At 43.0% G+C, this 18,981-nt stretch overlaps 1 protein-coding gene and 1 long non-coding RNA gene across 6 annotated transcripts in view; both read left to right on the forward strand.

Annotated features, from left to right (window-relative positions):
• Positions 1 to 945: 945 nt before the first annotated feature.
• On the forward strand, positions 946 to 3,442 carry LOC116356186 (uncharacterized). Its single transcript, XR_004204659.1, has 2 exons — positions 946 to 2,458; positions 2,567 to 3,442. It is a non-coding gene; the product is annotated as an uncharacterized LOC116356186 (long non-coding RNA).
• A 5,812-nt stretch (positions 3,443 to 9,254) lies between these two features.
• Positions 9,255 to 18,981, forward strand: part of LOC109866261 (RAC-alpha serine/threonine-protein kinase) — a 62,224-nt gene continuing 52,497 nt past the window's right edge. The window contains exons 1-3 of one of the 5 annotated variants that reach the window (XM_020454818.2): positions 9,257 to 9,462; positions 10,282 to 10,380; positions 10,887 to 11,036. The gene's annotated coding sequence lies outside the window, so the exon portion shown is untranslated. Of the gene's footprint in view, positions 9,463 to 10,281; positions 10,381 to 10,886; positions 11,037 to 18,981 lie in introns of all 5 variants that reach the window. The other 4 variants (XM_020454820.2, XM_020454821.2, XM_020454822.2 and 1 more) reach the window with 4 other exon arrangements.

Consider the following 18,981-nt stretch of genomic DNA (forward strand, 5'->3'; position numbering starts at 1 on the left):
TTTTAAAAGGTCTTGGGCAATACAGTACTGTAACTCTCTTTTAAAAGGTCTTGGGCAGAACAGTATTGTATTTCTTTTTTAAAGAAAACAACAGCTTGCATCACTAAATGTATCATCACAAAGACCCGAGTGAAAACGGTTGTAAACGGTTGTAAACGCTTATCTTCTCATGAATTAGATTTAAGAGCTCTATTTTTTTACTGGGTGTGTGCAATTGTAAGAAAAACACGTTAGACGAAAGGAAGGTGCATGCCAGATGCTTTGTCAATCTAACCTTTGCTTGGGGGGGGGGGGGGGGGGGGGGGGGGGGGGGGGGGGGGGGGGGGGGTTGAGATCTTACCGGATAAGAGAGAAGGAGCGAGAAAGAGAAAGGGGGGGCGTCAATATGCAGTATAATATACAGTGAAATGCTTGCTCATTAATCCATTCCTGTTTTTGACTTTAGTTTAGACTACATTAGTACAATAAAAGCCAAACTCTCGGTGTCACAAAGTAAAGAGGTATTGATATGAACAAGCTACAGATAAGCTTCCTGATAACCCTCAACATTCGTACACCATTTAGCAACAAAAATAGATTAAAAAGTATTAACAATTTAAAAAGTAAATTCACTGGTTTAGATTTGCTGGTTTAGATGTTTAGATGTTCACCCAATGTGTTGGTATTGCAAAGCCAACTGTGGTCATATGAGGCACGGCGCTTACAATGTTAATGGTTGTGGGTTTGATTCCCACTGGGGCTACCCATACAAAAATGTATTGTGGCAGACGGCAGGAAGAGGTGAGGGGAGTGGTTATTGAGGGGAGATATCTTACAGCCCGCTGGCTCCAACCCAAGCCTTATATGGTCTTCCTGCCCCAACGAGACAAGGCTGTGGTTTGTTAAGCCAGGGAGTGCTTGGGGATAAAGGAGGAAGCAGCCTGCACAAAGGGGCAGAGACTTTTCTCTATAAAGAACAAGTTGCTATATCAGGTTGTGAAGAAGAATGACGAATATCTGGAGTTGTTGTTGGTGCCCCGTCCCTTTGTACCATCTATCCTGCAGTTGTCGCACTCCCACCTTCTTGCAGCTCACCTAGGTGTGGAAAAGTCCCTAGACAGGTATAAGGTACACTTTTACTGGCCATGAGTGAAGAAAGCAGTGGAGGAACACTGCCGCAGTTGCCCGGAGTGACAGCAGGTGGCTCCGAAAACCCATTTTTGCAGTCCCTTAATTCCCCTACCCATTATTTCAGTTCCTTTCAGCAAGATTGCAATGGACCTGGTGGGACATCTACCCAAGAGTAACAGAGGGCACCAATACATTCGGTTGATTTTGGATTATGCCACCAGGTACCCGGAAGCCATTTCCCTATGCACCATGATGGCCACCAAGGGAATCGCATGTGAGTTGGTTATGCTGTTCTCCCGAAGTAGGCATTCCCGATGAGATATTGACCGACCAGGGCATCCCCGTTCATGTCAAGAATCATGAAGGATCTATGCAAGCTAATGAGAATAACCCATTTTTAAGTTTTTGCCTAGTGGAACGGAACATACGAAGTCATTGAGACGGTGGGTGAAGTTAACTATAGGGTTAGACAGCCGGGACGTAGGCATCTGACCCAGATTTACCATGTGAACCAGCTAAAGAATTGGAATGGACGTGATATACTCTACTCTATTTCGCCGAAGAAGGCTAACAAAGAGACCGAGCCGTTGGCGGTGACAATTGGGGAGCAGCAGAGCCAAACCCAGAAGCAGGAGTTGAGGGAGTTGGTCAGCCGAAACCAGGATGTGTTCTTCAGTGAACCAGGACACAACAATTTGGTACAGCACCGCATCATCACCGAACCCAGGAAAAAGGTGAAGTTGAGACCCTACTCAAGGAGAGAGGCTGTCAGGACAGAGGTAAAAACGATGTTGGAAGCTGATCTAATCGAAGAGTCGAATAGTGAGTGGTACAGCTCCGATTCTGTAATGATTTTAGATAAGTAAAGGAAATCTCAATAATCGACTCCTACCCCATGTCCCGTATTTGATGAATTCATCGAACGGCTAGGGGCCGCCTGATTTATCAGCACGCTCGACCTGACAAAGGATTATTGGCAGGTGGCCTTAGGTCACGAGGCACGGGAGAAAACTGCTTTCGCCACCCGGGACGGTCTGTTCCATTACAAGAAGCTTCCCTTTGGTACTGCACGGGACCCCGGCCAGCTTCCAGAGGTTGATGGACCGGGTTCTCCGACCCCATCGGATGTTCGTGGTGGCAGACATCGACAAAATATTGTGATCCATGGGTGAGCGCAGTAGTGCAGGCCTTACGGGATGTGGGGCTAACAGCAAACCCCCCAAAATGTCGGCTCGCCCTGTGGAGGGCGGAGTACCTAGGGTACATGATCAGGAGGGGATGTGTCAAACCCCAGGTGAAGAAAGTGGAGGTGATTCGGGACTGTCCCCACCCCCTCACCAAGAAGCAGGTACCCACATTTGTGGAGTTGACTAGTTACTACCGTAGATTTATTCCCCACTTTGCCTCCCTAGCCAGCCCCCTGACAGATCTGACCAGGAGCCGTCTGCCCACCTAGGTGACGTGGCCCGAGGAGACATAGGAAGCCTTCCAGGACCTAAAGGGAGCACTGTGTTCTGGACCCATGCTGGTGACACCGGACTTCTCCAAGCCACTGGTGGTACAGACCGATGCATCCGAAACAGGGGTGGGTGCCGTCCTATCACAGATACAAGAAGGTGAGGAACACCCAGTCATGTACATTAGCCAGAAGCTGTTGCCGTGGAATCAAAAATATTCTACGGTGGAGAAAGAATGTCTTGTGATGAAGTGGGCGCTGGAAACGCTGAAGTAATACTTATTGTGACGGCACTTCACCCTCGTAACAGACCATGCACCACTGGTTTGGATGTCAAGGAATAAGGACAGTAACGCCCGGGTCACCCGATGGTTCCTATCCTTACAGCCCTTTGCTTTCTGTCGTCCACAGATCAGGTGCAGCCCATGGAAATGCTGATGCCCTCTCCAGGAGGGATGCTCTCGGGAGAGGTGAGTGGATTTGTTATTGAGGGGAGATATCCCGCTGGCTCCATCCCCAAGCCTTATATGGTCTTCCTGTCCCAACGAGGCAAGGATGTTTGTTAAGCCAGGCAATGCTTGGGGATAAAGGAGGAAGCAGCCTGCACAAAGGGGCAGAGTAGGAGAGAACCAAGAGCGTTATGAAGAGTGGGAGAAGCGAGAACAATATCGATGTGATTACCCGTTGTGAACTGGACTGTTGGACTACTCCCTCTTGTGTACCGGACCGGATTGGCTCAGGACCCGAGTGTGAGGATTACCCCCGGAAAACGTAACGGACAACGAGAATGGCTTGTGGACTTTGAGGCAATTGGTGAATTCCCCCTTCTTTCCCCGTGTACCGATATCCTTAATAAACTCCCCCTTTTGCATTCGATTTGTGCTACTGGTGCATGTTTTGGTATTGAACTTGGAAACTTGGTGATTTGGAAACCCCACACCCTTGAGCCTGCTACAGTATGCACACATGGCGGTAAGTTGCATTGGATAAAAGTGTCTGCTAATTATTATTAACTGTATGGCCAGACTGATGCAGTGTGCGTGTGCGTGTGCGTGTGCGTGTGTGTGTGTGTGTGTACCAAATATGTCTAAAAAGAAACTCTTGGTCCAACTTTCTCTGCCTTTCTACTCTTTTCCAAAGTCAACATTTTTATCCTCAATTTCTTTTTCATCTGTCAATCAGGACTTTCCTCAATTTGCATGTGTGATTTGAAAGTACAAAATGTTGTGTTTTGCCCATGTCCTGTTGCAAAAAAAATCACAAAACATGTTAAACATTACAATTGTTTGATGCAGGGGTCACCTTTGATAACAATTTAGAAGAATTTGACAAAACAAAATAGTCCTTTCCCTGGCCACAGTTAAATGCCTGAGAAAACATCATTAGCTAAACTGAAAACACATTTTGATCAGTTTGAAATGTCCCTTTGACAGCAGTAGCCTAGTTATAGGCTTTGACAGCAAGATAATTAGGCTACTCCAAATAAGGTCAATAAACCAAAGCAGTTTCACAGAACACTAAAAAGTGTCTTAGTAGTTTTCCAATAACAAATAGCTCATGAAGCCCGGCTGTGTGTGTTTCTCATAGTTGAGCCAGCTGAATGGATGCCTTTTGTCCTGCTGGCAGACCCACTCTGCACTGACTTCTTGTTTACCGGCTGGGGCTCTGAGGGGATTTCCTCTGTGTGGGGAAAAATTAACCACCAAACCTACACCATCATAGAGGCTTTTTATCGAAACTGTGTTGAAGTGTTGTCAATGTGGCAAATACCTTATTAGTAGGCACACACACACACACCATGACATACTTTTTTGGGATGAGTCTGGGTTATCGTGAGTGTGCAGATGGCTGATGAGGCCTATTTGAGCCCGGGACACTCTTTGGCACACTGACATGATATCTTGGTAACAGTGTCCTAAGGAACCACTCTGTTGATATGGGTCTTGTGCTCAGGGGTGACGATTGGGTATGGCATACCCTAGCTCAACACGAACAATTAAAATTAGACTACTAAAATAATTTATATCCCTATTAAAAGGCTAATGCAGCAACCATAGCCACGGGAAGATGTTTGGGGGTGGGGGTGCTGTGATTTTTTTTATTATTAACCCTTACAAAAAAAGTTTGCGGTTCTGAAACTGCAGTAAAAGTTTCGTAACTGCAGTCGACTGTGGTATTTTGGACGCAATAATATTACCTGTGTTCTCTGTTCGTCTGTTGCCAGTTCGTCTTGTTTCGTCAAGCCTACCACCGGTTTCCCTCTGTTCCTGTCTCTCGATCGTTCCTGGTTTCTAGTTTTCCCAGTTTTGACCTTTTCTGCCTGCCTTGACCCTGCCTGCTGTCCTGTACCTTTGCCCCACCTATCTGGATTACTGACCCCTGCTGCCCTTGACCTGTCTTTTGCCTGCCCCTGTTGGATTAATAAACTGTTGTTACTTCGATGCTGCCTGCATTTGGGTCTTACCTTAATGTGATATATACTGCACTCTAACTGCATTCTTTTTTCATAAGGGTATTTTCAGATTTTTCAGGGGGTGCTCCAGCACCCCTACTTCCCGTGGCTATGGAAGCAACCCAGCTGACTGGCTTTAGGACTATGGACTGGGCATCCACACAGCTCTGCAGAGAACAACACAACTCTTCTCTCAAAACTGTGGAGGAGATAGATGGCTAGATAACTGCTGTTTGACTTGACATCAAACTAAACTAGAGTTTTTGATCCCGGTACTGAGCTAGTGAGTAGCAGCTAATTACTCTCTGACGTGTTTGTAGAATGTAAAGTCCACTATCGACTGGGGTGAAGGAAGTTACAGCAGCCAAGGTGATAATGGCTGAAGTCAATTTTGGATGTTTTTTTTGCTATTCTTTAAATGGCATTTTAGAGTTTTTAAATGAAGTAAAAATGCAGTGAATGAGCTTCAACTTGATAAAAATTCTGAGTCACTTTGCTATACCCTAGGTTTAGCTGAAATGACGCCCCTGCTTGCATTGCTGTCTCTTTACAATCAAGAAAGAAGAGCTAATTGTTTGCTATAATGCATATTGTAAGTAATTACCTGACATAACTCAAGACTATAGCTGTGTTTGAATACCCATACTAACATACTGTATACTACATACTTAATGTGTAAATACTATATTCTATTAGTTCATTTTAGTATACTGTAAACAAACGGTATCCTTTCAGGGGAAATAGAGGAATCCGCGTTGTGGTAGCTATTGATAAAGAAGAACATCAAGACGAACCAGTTGCTTTACAAGTGGGATGCATTGTTGAGCGCTACATCCCGAGGGGTTTGTGCTGATTGTACGTTGATTGTGACAGTCAGTTAAATGGCATCCTTGACAAGGCAAGAACAAGATGTATGTAAGGAGAAGTACAGTATTATCATAAGGAGAGTTATACTTGGAATACGGGAGGCGCAGCGGTCCCGAATCCTGGGGGGGGGGGGGGGCCCAGATAGCCGGATGGGAAAAAGAGAGGCAGAGGAGGTCTAAGAGAGAGAGGGAGGAAGAGGGTGAGCTTGAGTCGGTTAAAAATGGTGGGGAAAAAGGATATGGTTTGTTAAAGAAGAATGGTAGAAAGTGTAAGCAGAGTCAGTTGAAGACAGGGGTCGAAATGGAAGTGAACGAGGGCAAAGTATCGAAGGTGGTAGCTGTGGTGAAGTTCTCGGAGCCCGATACTTGCACCGAGGATCAGGATAAAGATAAGTCTGACAGTAGGAGTGAAGTTTTGGGAAAAAGTGGACCCTTGCCTTTTGGCTGATCCATTTGAGGTTTCAGGGCGAAAACAGAGTTGGGTGTTGTGGAATCAGTGAGGGTAACCAGAAGTGGTCTTGTGATAATTATTTGTTTCTGCTGGTCAGAGGGAGCAGATGCTCCATATTAAACGAATGGTGGCAAGAGATTTGTTTTTTAAAATTGTTTTGCTCTCAAGAAAAGGGCACCATTGAAAGGAGTGATTACTGGGGTAGCGGTAAATGTGAAAGCTGATCAACTGAAGAGGAAGATTCCCAGTGTTTGTGATGCTCATCGCTTGGTGTGACGTAGACAGGGTGGTGTGAGTGGAGAAACAGAAGAGTCATTGTCTGTTCTTTTGAGTTTTGATGTTGATTCTTTGCCCGACCTTATATAGGATATATAAGTTTTCCTGTACAAGCTTTTGTGACGACTACATTACGTTGTTACAGTTGTCAAGCTTATGGGCATGTGGCAGCAGTGTGTAGGAGGAAGGTTCCTAGGTGTGAGAAGTGTGCCGAAGGCATGAGAGAAAGGAATAGGTAGCTTTGGGGAAAGTAGTGGTATGTGTTAATTGTAGGTGTGCCCATGGGCTGGGGATCAGAAATGTCCAGTGCGAGAGAGACAGTTTGAGGTTTCCAGGGTTAGAGTAGTGCAGAAGTGGTCATATGCTGAGGCAGTGAAGAAAGTAGAGGAAGATGGGTCAAGGGGAGGGTTCCTGAGAGGAGTGGTGTGAGTAGTAGATTTGTACCAGTACAGAGGGATAAACCAACAAGTGATATATGTTTCAGTAATATTGGATTTTTGGCATTTATAGTAATGGTTATCAACTGTACTACAGGGATGGAACGTAAGTCACAGAAAATAGTTTTTGTGGTAGCTGCAGAGAGGTATTTGGGTGTGCAAGACTTGACATCAGAAGGTGGTGATGTCCCATGCTTTCAGGCTGTTTGCCTGAAATAGGACTAAATAGATTTAAATAGTGGAGTATAGTATTTATATAAGGGAGTTATATTCCAGTCTAGTAGGTAGCGGTAATGCAACATTTATTGGATGCCAACCTCCGCCGAACCTCATCGTAGAAGAAGGTATCCTTTCAGTTGAGCGTACTAGCGCTTCACCTGTCTACCAGAAGTTGATGCTGTTGCTAAGCAACCTCTTGTTAGCTTGTTAGCTTAACAAATGACTAGCTAGACATTTTACGAATTCGGGTGTTTCATGATTTCAATCTGGAGTGTCTGAGTGCGCTCTGGGCTTTCATAAATCCAGAGCATTGTCAGATTGTTCATTTGTAAATTCAGAGCGTTTCACTCTCGGAGTGCACACACTGGACACTCTGGCCAAGGAGTAGGGTTAATCCAAGCGTTCTGAACTCACAATGGCGGTCAAGCACCCAAGCGAACTGGCTAACGTTAGCTAGCTACTTCCAGACACAAATGAGAGAACACCTCTCTGACCATTTTACTCGCCCTAGCAGAGCTGGTTAGGCTGTTTTCATGTCATACAGATCATTGGTGACTAAGTGTGCTGCTGGCAACAATTTAATTACGTTTTTTTGGGGCAACGTTTATTCACACCAGCCATATTCAATGGGTGTTGAGCGTTTGTAAATGCATCAGTTATTCTGCGATCCGGCACACAGATGAGATAAGAGTGCTCTGAAATCGGAGTAGATAGCCAGAATTAACAATGCCCATTGAGAACGCAGAACGACTATAGCACTTAGCTAAAAATGCCATGAATAATCAAGCCAATAAACGTTGGGTAGTTAGTTAGGAAGCATATAGTTAATATACAGCCTGGCAAGTTAGATGTAGTAGCCAACTAACATTAGGACGGTAATTAGCTTACATACCGGTACATACTGCTGTAATGATATGCTATGTGGTTCGTAAGGATAGCGTAGCTAACCAACATAACATGTAAGGTAACTTATTTGAAATGTCATTACTTTATTATATTGCTAAACATTTTCCTAACATTTGTCATAATTAGTTAAAGCAATGCATTTGTATTGCATTTTCTTCCAATCTGAAAACGATGTGGAGCCACGCCCATTTTATGAGGAATTGCATTATGGGCCCTAAAAGCACGGAAATAGTGTCCACTGCTTGTGTACTTCGTATTTTGACGAATTTAGTACGACATCGGAGAACCTTTGGTATACTATCTATATCCATGCTATGACCTATAGGCATACTATATACTCAATTTACGTCACAAATAGTACGGTTCGTATGAGTGTTCGAACGCAGCTGATGTTCATGGGTATCTAGACATTTTTACGCATCAATCAGACTCATTGTCGGGTATTAAATAGACTCATAGTGGGTATTAGGCTACTGATCATTATATCAATAATGAAGAATATCATTGATAGAATATGGCGTCATAAGTACATTTGGTAGATACAAATGAATTTGCTTCTGCCTACTGTAAACTGTAAAAAGATGCACTTGCATTTTAAGTTGAATATTAAATTATAGGCAAATAAAATGTGTGATTCTCAATTGTCATCATAATCATCCCGTAAATAACGTTCAACACAGTTCCATAAAACGTGGCATTTTGCATCTTGAGTGACAATTGCACATTCCTTGATATAACTGCAATGCACACACTGAACTCTAAAACGGGGAAAAGCCAAATGAGGTTACGGCATAGAGATAGATAGAGAACTAATCTTTGTATATGTGCCACTATAGTGTCTGTGACAGCATGCGCTGCGCCATTGAGGCAATCTCCAATTTGAAGTAGTCAGTTTTCTTCTTCAGGATTGGCTGATCCCTCCTTATGCCCCGGTTGGACATGACTCCAATAGGGTCACCGGGAGGGATCAGCCAATGAAATCGGAAATCCCACCCAGTTGACTACATTAAAATGGTGGAAGCCCTCAATGGCGCTGCCAATGCTAAAATAGCCTTTTGGTAACTAGAGGCTTCTATCCTTCTTTATGGGTTACGGTATAAGATCTAGGTCGGCTTTTAGGACCCAGGGGGGATTCGGATGTTATGAGGACATAAGGCTCGGTTGGTTTAATGGGAGAACGGCTTTGAGTGCATGAGGATACATTAACTAATAATACGCATGGAAAAATATGCTGATAAGTTGTCAAAGAGTCCGAACAATGACCCATAATAACGTTCGAATTGGTCAAGGTAAAGTTCTGTTTAAAATATTTTGTTTCAGTCATGCCAGAAATAGTAGTAGTTCGCATTGTAGTCAGTGTGGATGCGGATATCTTCACCCAATCTGCTCTGCTAGGCCTTGAACTGTCAAAAAACGAGCCAAAATATCATATTGTTATGCCTACTGTCTGTAACATATAGTTAGTTGTGACGCATTGCCCATTTCCACTGTAACTCAGGGTATTACATATGCCCGAAGAGTAACAAATAATTGCTGTAAAATCTTTTTTATTTTGCTGTCGCGCAGGGTGTTGGGGGGGAAAAAACTAATCTGTACGGATACTCTGTCATGAATTGTTATGAGTAAATTGGTTGCATGCCGCTTGGTTTCATTTGGCAACAGCAAGGACTGTAGTAAATCCGCGGTGTTTTAGTCCACAAATACCCCCCCACCCTCGCACTGTTGTGCTCTTGTGAAGCTCAGCCTATTTATTGTCTTAATTTAGTTGAAACGGTTGTTTGTTGAAGAATTTTATTAACGCCAAAAACCTGAAATAAGAGTGACTTGGTGGTTGTTCCTTTGAATTATTTCTACATTGTTTCCGAACCATAGAGGAACCTGCGCATTTTTTTTCTTCAGTAGTCTAACACGTGTGATACTTGAACCAGATGTGGGTGTATAGTAACGTTTACCGTAAACCCAGATTCTGGTTCAACTGTAATCCTAATGTAACAATGGTATTTACTTTTTTTCTTTAGTGTGAAAATATTGTATCCGCATACTAATACTGTATATGCCCTGAAAGATTGGCGTAAACATTGTATTCAAATATGAATATTTTATTACAGAATTAATTTCACGAAAAGCAACCACCGAGCCCTTATTCTTGACGTCTCCTTTAACCTTGTGAGGGAAATGCGCCGACGCTGCCCAAATGAGCATGTAAGGTGAGAGCATAGTGGTGTTAGAATACTCATACTAACCATACTATTTGTGACGTAAATTGAGTATATAGTATGCTTATTGGTCATAGTGTTGGTATGCCAAAAGTTCCCGGATGTCCTACGTTCGCCAATACACGAAGTATACAAACAGTGGACACTATTTCTGTGCTTTTAGGGCCCATAATGCAATTCTTAAAAAAGTATTTTTAATATTTGAAGAAAATGGTGAAAGTCCAGCAAGAGCTGATACAAATGCATTGCTTTTACGAATTATGACAAATGTTAAGAAAATGTTGGGCAATATAATAAAGTATTGACTTTGCAAATAATTTACTTTACATGTTATGTTGGCTGACAATTTGTTAGCTACGCAATCCTTAGTATGTATGTTAGCCAGCTACCATCCTAACGTTAGTTGGCTACTACATCAAACTTGCCAGGGAGTATATTAACTGTATGCTCCCTAACTACCCAACGTTTATTGACTTGATTTTTCTTGTCATTCTAAGCTAAGTGGAATAGTCGTTGTGGGTGTTCATTGGACATTCGGGTGCCGGTGTCAGTAAACATGGCCAAAAAAGCGTAATTAAATAGTTCCAGCAGCAGTTTGTCACCAACGCTTTGGATAACAGGAAAACAGCCTTACCAGCCCTGCTATGGTGAGTAAAATGGTGAACTCTCTGAATTTTCAAATGGACAATCTGAAAACTCTGAATTTACGAACGCCCAGAGTGCACTCTAGATTGAATTTAAGAACACAACAGAAGGTGTAAAATGTCTATCTAGTAATTTGTTATACTAACGAGTTAGCAAGAGGTTACATGGCAACACCAACTTCTGGTAGACAGGCGCAGCGCTAGTACGCTCAACTGAAGAAGGTATACTAAAATGAACAAATATTATGTAGTGTATATACTCATGTAGTGTGTGTATAGGTATTCAAACACAGCTCATGTCTTACCTCGGCTGGAGGTTGTTACATTCAGGTGAAACTTTGCTAAATTGCATACAGTAAATATATATTTTGTATTTGAAACTTTCATACCAGCGAGAAAGAATCTTAAGTTCCAAAGGTTTCCAAAACCATATTGCAAGCGAGGATTATTAACGTTTCTAAACGTTAAAACAGAGCATCGAGATTATAGTTCTCTAGGAGCCACCTGTGGTCCATACCTTCATCTGAGAACCCTAAAAGGGAGATGGCTGTAAGCTCCCTTGGGTTTTGGAGAGCTATAAATTACCCATCATACTGCATTAGTGTTTTTCATGATGTTGAACTTGACATCACAGCTTTGTCATGACATGCCATTTGGAAAATACACACTATGTGGGCACCTGCTCCTCGAACATCTCATATCAAAATCATGGGCATTAATATGGAGTTGTCTCTCCCCCCCCCCTCCTTTTTTGCTGCTATAATAGCCTACACTCTTCTGGGAAGGCTTTCCACTAGATGTTGGAACGTTGCTGCGGGGATTTGCTTCCATTCAGCCACAAGCATTAATGAGGTCGGGCACTGATGTTGGGTGATTAGGCCTGGCTCGCAGTCTGCATTCCAATACATCCCAAAGGTGTTTGATAGGATTGAGGTCGGGGCTCTGTACAGGCCAGTCAAGTTGTTCCACACTGATCTTGACAAACCATTATTATGAAAACATTTTTAACCCTTTTTATTTCTCCCCAATTTCATGGTTTCCAATTGGCAGTTAGTCTTGTCCCATTGCTGCAACTCCCGTACGGACTCGAGAGAGAGGCGAAGGTCAAGAGCCGTGCGTCCTCCAAAACAACCCAGCTGAGCCGCACTACTTCTTGACACAATGCCTGCTTAACCTGTAAGCCAGCCGTACCAATGTGTCAAAGGAAACACTGTACATCTGGTGACCGTGTCAGCGTGCATTGTGCCCGGCCCGCCACAGGAGTCGCTAGTGCGTGAAAGGACAAGAATATCCCTGCCAGCCTAACCCAGACGATGCTGAACCAATTGTGCGCCGCCCCATGGGTTTTCAGGTCACGGTCGGCTGCGACAGAGCCTGGATTAGATCCAGGATCTCTAGTGGCACAGCTATTCCTCCATCTAACTTTACAGTTGGCACTATGCATTTGAGCAGGTAGCGTTCTCCTGGCATCTGCCAAACTCAGATTAATTCAAAAGTAAGTCAGTATCTGGTGTGGCCACCAGCTGCATTATGTACTGCAGTGCATCTCCTCACGGACTGCACCAGATTTGCCAGTTCTTGCCGTGAGATGCTACCTCACTCTTCCACCAAGGCACCTGCAAGTTCCCAGACATTTCTGGGGGGAATGGCCCAAGCTCTCACCCTCCGATCCAACAGGTCCCAGATGTGCTCAATGGGATTGAGATCTGGGCTATTCACTGGCCATGGCAGAACACTGACATTTCTGTCCTGCATGAAATCACGAACAGAATGAGCAGTATGGCTGGTGGCATTGTCATGCTTGAGGGTCATGTCAGGATGAGCCTGCAGGAAGGGTACCACATGAGGGAGGAGGATGTCTTCCCTGTAGCGCACAGCGTTGAGATTGCCTGCAATGACAAGCTCAGTCCAATGATGCGGTGACACACCGCCCCACACCATGACAGACACTCCACCTCCAAATCGATCCCGCTCCAGAGTACAGATCTCCGTGTAACGCACATTCCTTCGACGATAACCGCGAATCCGACCATCACCCCTGGTGAGACACAACCGCGACTCGTCAGTGAAGACTACTTTTTGCCAGTCCGGTCTGGTCCAGCGATGGTGGGTTTGTGCCCATAGGTGACGTTGTTGCTAGTGATGTCTGGTGAGGACCTGCCTTACAACAGGCCCACAATCCCTTACAACAGGCCCACAATCCCTCAGTCTAGCCTCTCTCAGCCTATTGTGGACAGTCTGAGCACTGATGGAGGGATTGTGCGTTCCTGGTGTAACTCGGGCAGTTGTTATTGCCATCTTGTAACTGTCCCGCAGGTGTGATGTTCGAAATGTACCGATCCTGTGCAGGTGTTACACGTGGTCTGCCACTGCAAGGACGATCAGCTGTCCGTCCTGTCTCCCTGTAGCGCCGTCTTAGGCGTCTCGCAGCACGGACATTGCAATGTATTGCCCTAGCCACATCTGTAGGCCTCATGCCTCCTCCCAGCATGCCTAAGGCACGTTCACGCAGATGAGCAGGGACCCTGGGCATCTTTCTTTTGGTGGTTTTTCAGAGTCCGTAGAAAGGCCTTTCTTTAGTGTCCTAAGTTATCATAACTGTGACCTTAATTGCCTACCATCTATGCTGTTAGTGTCTTAACCTCTCTAGGGTATGTGGGACGCTAGCGTCCCATCTGGCCAACATCCAGTGAGGTTGCCGAGCGCCAAATTCAATTACAGAAATGATCATTATTTCTTGTTAAACCAACCAGTGTCATATTTATAAAATGCTTTTTGGCGAAAGCATACCTAGCCCAAAACACAGCCCAGTTGACAAATTATTACAAACAGTAACCAGCCAAGCAGAAGCGTTACAAAACTCAGAAATAGAGAAAATTAATCCCTTACCTTTTGATCTTCATATGGTGGCAATCAGAAAACATTAATTTACTCAATAAATGTTCATTTTGTACGATGAAGTCTCTTTATATCCAAAAACCTCTTAGTGTTTTCTTCAGTAATCCACAGGCTAAAACTCAGTCAAAACAATCACACAAATTGTACCCGTAAAGTTCATAGAAACATGTCAAACGATATTTATATTCAAGCAGGTTGTTTTTTAGCCTAAATGATCTATAATATTTCAACAGGACAATAACGTCGTCAATATACAAGGTAAACAAGAAATGCACATGCGCCTGAAAAAAAACTCTGCGTCACGTTAGGGTCCACTCGTTCAGACTGGTCTTACTCCCTCATTTATAAGAATACAAGCCTGAAACTATTTCTAAAGACTGTTGACATTTAGTGGAAGGCATAGTAACTGCAAATGGAGTCCTAAGTCAATGGATACTGTAATGGCATTGAATAGAACTACAAAACCAAAAGAATAACTACTTCCTGAATGGATTTTTCTCAGGTGTTCGCCTGCTAAATCAGTTCTGTTATACTCACACTATTTTAACAGTTTTGGAAACATTTGTGTTTTCTATCCACATCTACCAGTTATATGCATATCATATCTTCTGGGCCCGAGTGGCAGGCTGTTTAATTTGGGCGTGCTTTTCATCCAAAATTCCGACTGCTGCCCCCTACCCTAGAGAGGTTAATGACCGTTCCACATGTGCATGTTCATTATTTGTTTATGATTAATTGAAAAAGCATGGGAAACAGCGAAACTTTTTTTACAACGATCTATGAAGTTATTTGGATTTTTACGAATTCTTTGAAAGACAGGGTCCTGAAAAGGACGTTTCATTATTTGCTGAGTTTAGTTCAAACTAGGGATACACACTATCGGTAAGTATATCGGAATCGGACGATATTAGCTAAAAATGCCGGCATCGGCTCTACGTGTAGTTTAACACTGTCAAAGCTGACTTGCATACCTGTGTAACGTAGGTAGATGACGTAATGACGCCACAAAAAATACAGCGCTACATGTGCAACACAGCATTCCTAACACAGCCTACTGTGTCATTCTATTTTGAAGTTTCAAAGGAAGCTAACAAAAAGGTCATATGCAGCATTTGATGCTATTAGTTCCTGAGGGGAGAAAGTTAAATCTTTCATTACCACAAACCTTAATACTCATTTGAAAGTGCTTCACCTCCAGACGTTCAGGGACTACTTAGAACAAAAGCAGAAAAACGAAGCGCACACTTCCAACAACTAAACCAGTTCAAGTCGAGCAGTCATTTGAAAGAGTAAGAATTTCAGTGAGACAACTCAAAGGTGAAATCCATTCACGCCAACATAATGGAATTCATTGCCCTTGACAATCAACCCTTCTCTGTCATGGATGATGTTGGATTTCGCCGACTGGTCGAGCACCTCAAGCCCCGGTACACACTAGCAAGTATGTGTTATTTTTCAGATATTGCCCTACCGGAGTTACACAGTATTGTTGAAACGCACAACCATGAGCTACTTGCTATGGGCGTCACTGCTATTAGCTTCACGACTGACATTTGGACTAGTGATGTTAGCCCCATGAGCGTGCTGAATCTGACAGCACAGTGGGTCGATGAGGATTTCGTACTGAGGAAAGCTGTCTTGCATGCTCAAGAATGTGCTAGTTCTTATACCGCTGCTGCCATTTCAATAGCATTTGAGAACATGTTTGAAACTTGGAAAATCCCCAAGAACGAAGTACATGCTGTGCTACGTGATATTGCACGTAAGATGAGTCTTTGGGAGTCGCCAGTTTGCCATGCATGTCACACACGCTGCAACTGGCTGTGAACTAAGTTGTTTTGGCACAACACAGCATAGTGGCAACCGGTAGGAAGATAGTGGGTCATTTTAAACACATACAGCTGCCTGCAAGCAACACAGAAGCAGGTTGGCGTGAAAACGAAAAGGCTTAAGCAAGATGTTTCCACCAGATGGGACAGTACTTTTTACATGGAGTGCCTGCTGGAACAAAAAACGGGTGCTTGGCATATACGCAGCTGACTGAGTTACCTGCAACAGTCATTATAAACTTGTGGAGACTCACTGAAAACATGAACACACTCCTAGCTCCACTCAAACAGGCTCAAGAAATAAGCTCATCACCTGCAGCAGATGTGATACCCTCTGTCATGGTTTTGAAACGCCTGCTCGACAACTGCCGACAGACCATGGGGTTAACTTGAATCATGTCTGTGAGGATAACAGAACTAATTTAGCAGGTGAAACCCCGAGGACAAACCGTTCAGACTTTTCAATGGGGTTTCATTGGGAATCCAGATTTCTAAGGGATCTTCTTGCAGTTCCTACCTCTTCCACTGGATGTCAACAGTCTTTAGAAATTGAGGTTTTTCCTTTGTGTAATGAAGAAGTAGCCCTGTTCAGAACGAGGGTCCCTTCAAGTATACTGTTAGAGGCGCGTGACCAGAAAGCTAGCTACAGTTTGTTTTCCTCCTGTATTGAACACAGATCATCCCGTCTTCAATTTTATCACTTATTTACGTTAAATACCTAAAGTTGTATTACAAAAGTAGTTTTGAAATGTTTTGGTGTTTTGGTAGTCACATTGCGCAAGTTGGAACCCTTGTTTTTCTGCATCTAACCCGCCAAATGGACTTTTTGGATATATATTGACGGAATTAATCGAACAAAAGGACCATTTATGATGTTTATGGGACATATTGGAGTGCCAACAAAAGAAGCTCGTCAAAGGTAAGGCATGAATTATATTTTTATCTGCATTTTGTGCATTTTGTGCTTTTCTCTCTGTTTACGGAGGTGCTATCCTCAGATAAAAAAAAATATTTTAGAAATCTGACATGTTGCCTGGATTCACAACAAGTGTAGCTTTAATTTGCTATCTTGCATTGGATTTAATTGAAAGTTAGAATTTTTTATAGTAATTTTATTTGAATTTGGCGTTCTGCATTTTCCCTGGCGTTTGGCCAGACGGGACATAACCTCTCTGGGATAAAGGAGCCTTTTGGTTCTAGACTTGGCGCTCTAGTACTGTTTTTCCGGGCGGTAGCAGTCTATGACTTGGGTGTCCTTACTCAACACTAACAGGAGTGCTCCAAACAAAAGATAATGACTCAATTGACTGAACTTGTCAATGGAATTATATAAACTTGTTTCTCACAAGTGTCCACTCCGACAATGAGAACATGAAGACTATAATATAATATTGAATGCATTAAAATAACCGTAACAAACATTGTAGAATAGGAATTAATGGTAAATGTACTAATGTTGATATCTGTAATGGGGAACTTGATCTACACTTAACGAACAAATGTAAACAATTCACACAATGAATGTGCACAAATTTGGAGAGGGTGCATTCCGGAGAAAAGTGCATCGGGGGCACATGGTCAATCCAACGTCTGCATTGGCCATGCAGCATTTACGGTGATATGGCTTCAGCAGAAGTCAGGGTAAGAATGGTCTCCGCAGAAGTTGGGGTGTTCATACTTCTTGCGCTTCACGGAGCAGTGCAGAGCTGTTGTCAGGGAAGTGAGTTTGTTTATACAGGATGTACCGCCCCCACCTACCATCAAACCATCATGCCAATACGGGGCTATACAGAGCCCACCGCATTTGTTACAAAATCTGGGAGGTGCATGGTGATGTAGTACAGAGCTTGAGTTGGCTTCTGCATGCCTCTATATAATTATGTGTAATATTTGTCTTTTTTAATTGTTGTTAGCTACCACTAGTCTCAACTCTTATTTCTGATCCTCTAGCTTCTATTTAAAGTGAGCCAACATGTTTTCAGCACTTTTGCCTGACTGATTGAAACTTTGTCTGCTTCAGAGAGACCAGATGGTGAGCAATATGTTTGCAACATCAAATCGTAATAAAATCCGTATCGAATCGCAATACATTGAGAATCTCAAAGCATATCGTATCGGCAGTTATGTATTGTGAAATCGTTTTGCGAGGTCCATGGCAATTCCCAGCCATAATCTTCACGCTCGTTAAGGTGGTCCATTTGAAACCAGGGGGGATGGTGGTGGCTTAGTTAATTAACATAAAACAAACACGCTCTAAAAGCTATAATTCAGAGGTGAGCCCCCCTGTCTGGAGTCATTACAAATCAAGGGATGGCTCTGGAAATGTTTTTTATATTTCGGTCCTGTAAATGCTCCATCTATAGCCCCTCACACTCATTGTTCCCTTTCGCTCAGCCTGTTCTGAACATTAGTGATTAATGCAAAGATTTGAGAGCCTGCTGAATGTGAACAATTTAACAAATGATATTGACAGCCTCTTTCAAACTACTCGGGAATTACCTTCACACTCATTACATAATTGACTTTTGCTATGTTTTTGTATCCATTGAATCTGATGAATGATTCTGTTTTATTTTTATGTCTGACATAATTTGAAACCACACGAATGGCGGAAACGTTTATACTCTTAACACAACACTGGGTAATAGATGGTAAAGGATCATCAACATGCATGGTCAGTGAACGCCTGGCTGGTAATGGAACAGAACGTTAACCAAAATAGTAGTTCTAATATGGGCAACTTGGCTGACTGTAACTTGCATAATTTCACCCATTTGGTGGAATGTACTGTCGTGTCTTTGGCTATGCCGGATTAAGTGATATGACATGCTATTCTATAAAATAATATCTCCGTAATTAGTATTACCTGATTAAGCTAATCATGTAAATGTAATTAACTAGAGTCGGGCACCACAAAATAATATTTATAGAGCTGTTATCTTCCGAATAAACTCTTTAAGACATAGTAATATTTTACATCAATAGCAGTCAATATTAATCGTCACCTTAATTCAGTCTCATCTGAAAGTTGTAAATTCTTGGTTATCTGCACGAACCCTGGCTAACAAGTTGAATCAGCAATACAAAATTGGGTTTATTTACTAAATACCTAACTAATTACACAATTAAATCATAACTTGATTACAAATTACATCAAAGGAAAACGTCCCTAGCGGGCGGAACCGATATGACAGCTGGTTACACAAAAGAAAAGGGCTGGG

This window comes from Oncorhynchus kisutch, linkage group LG21 (assembly GCF_002021735.2).
Source record: "Oncorhynchus kisutch isolate 150728-3 linkage group LG21, Okis_V2, whole genome shotgun sequence".
NCBI lineage: Eukaryota > Metazoa > Chordata > Actinopteri > Salmoniformes > Salmonidae > Oncorhynchus > Oncorhynchus kisutch.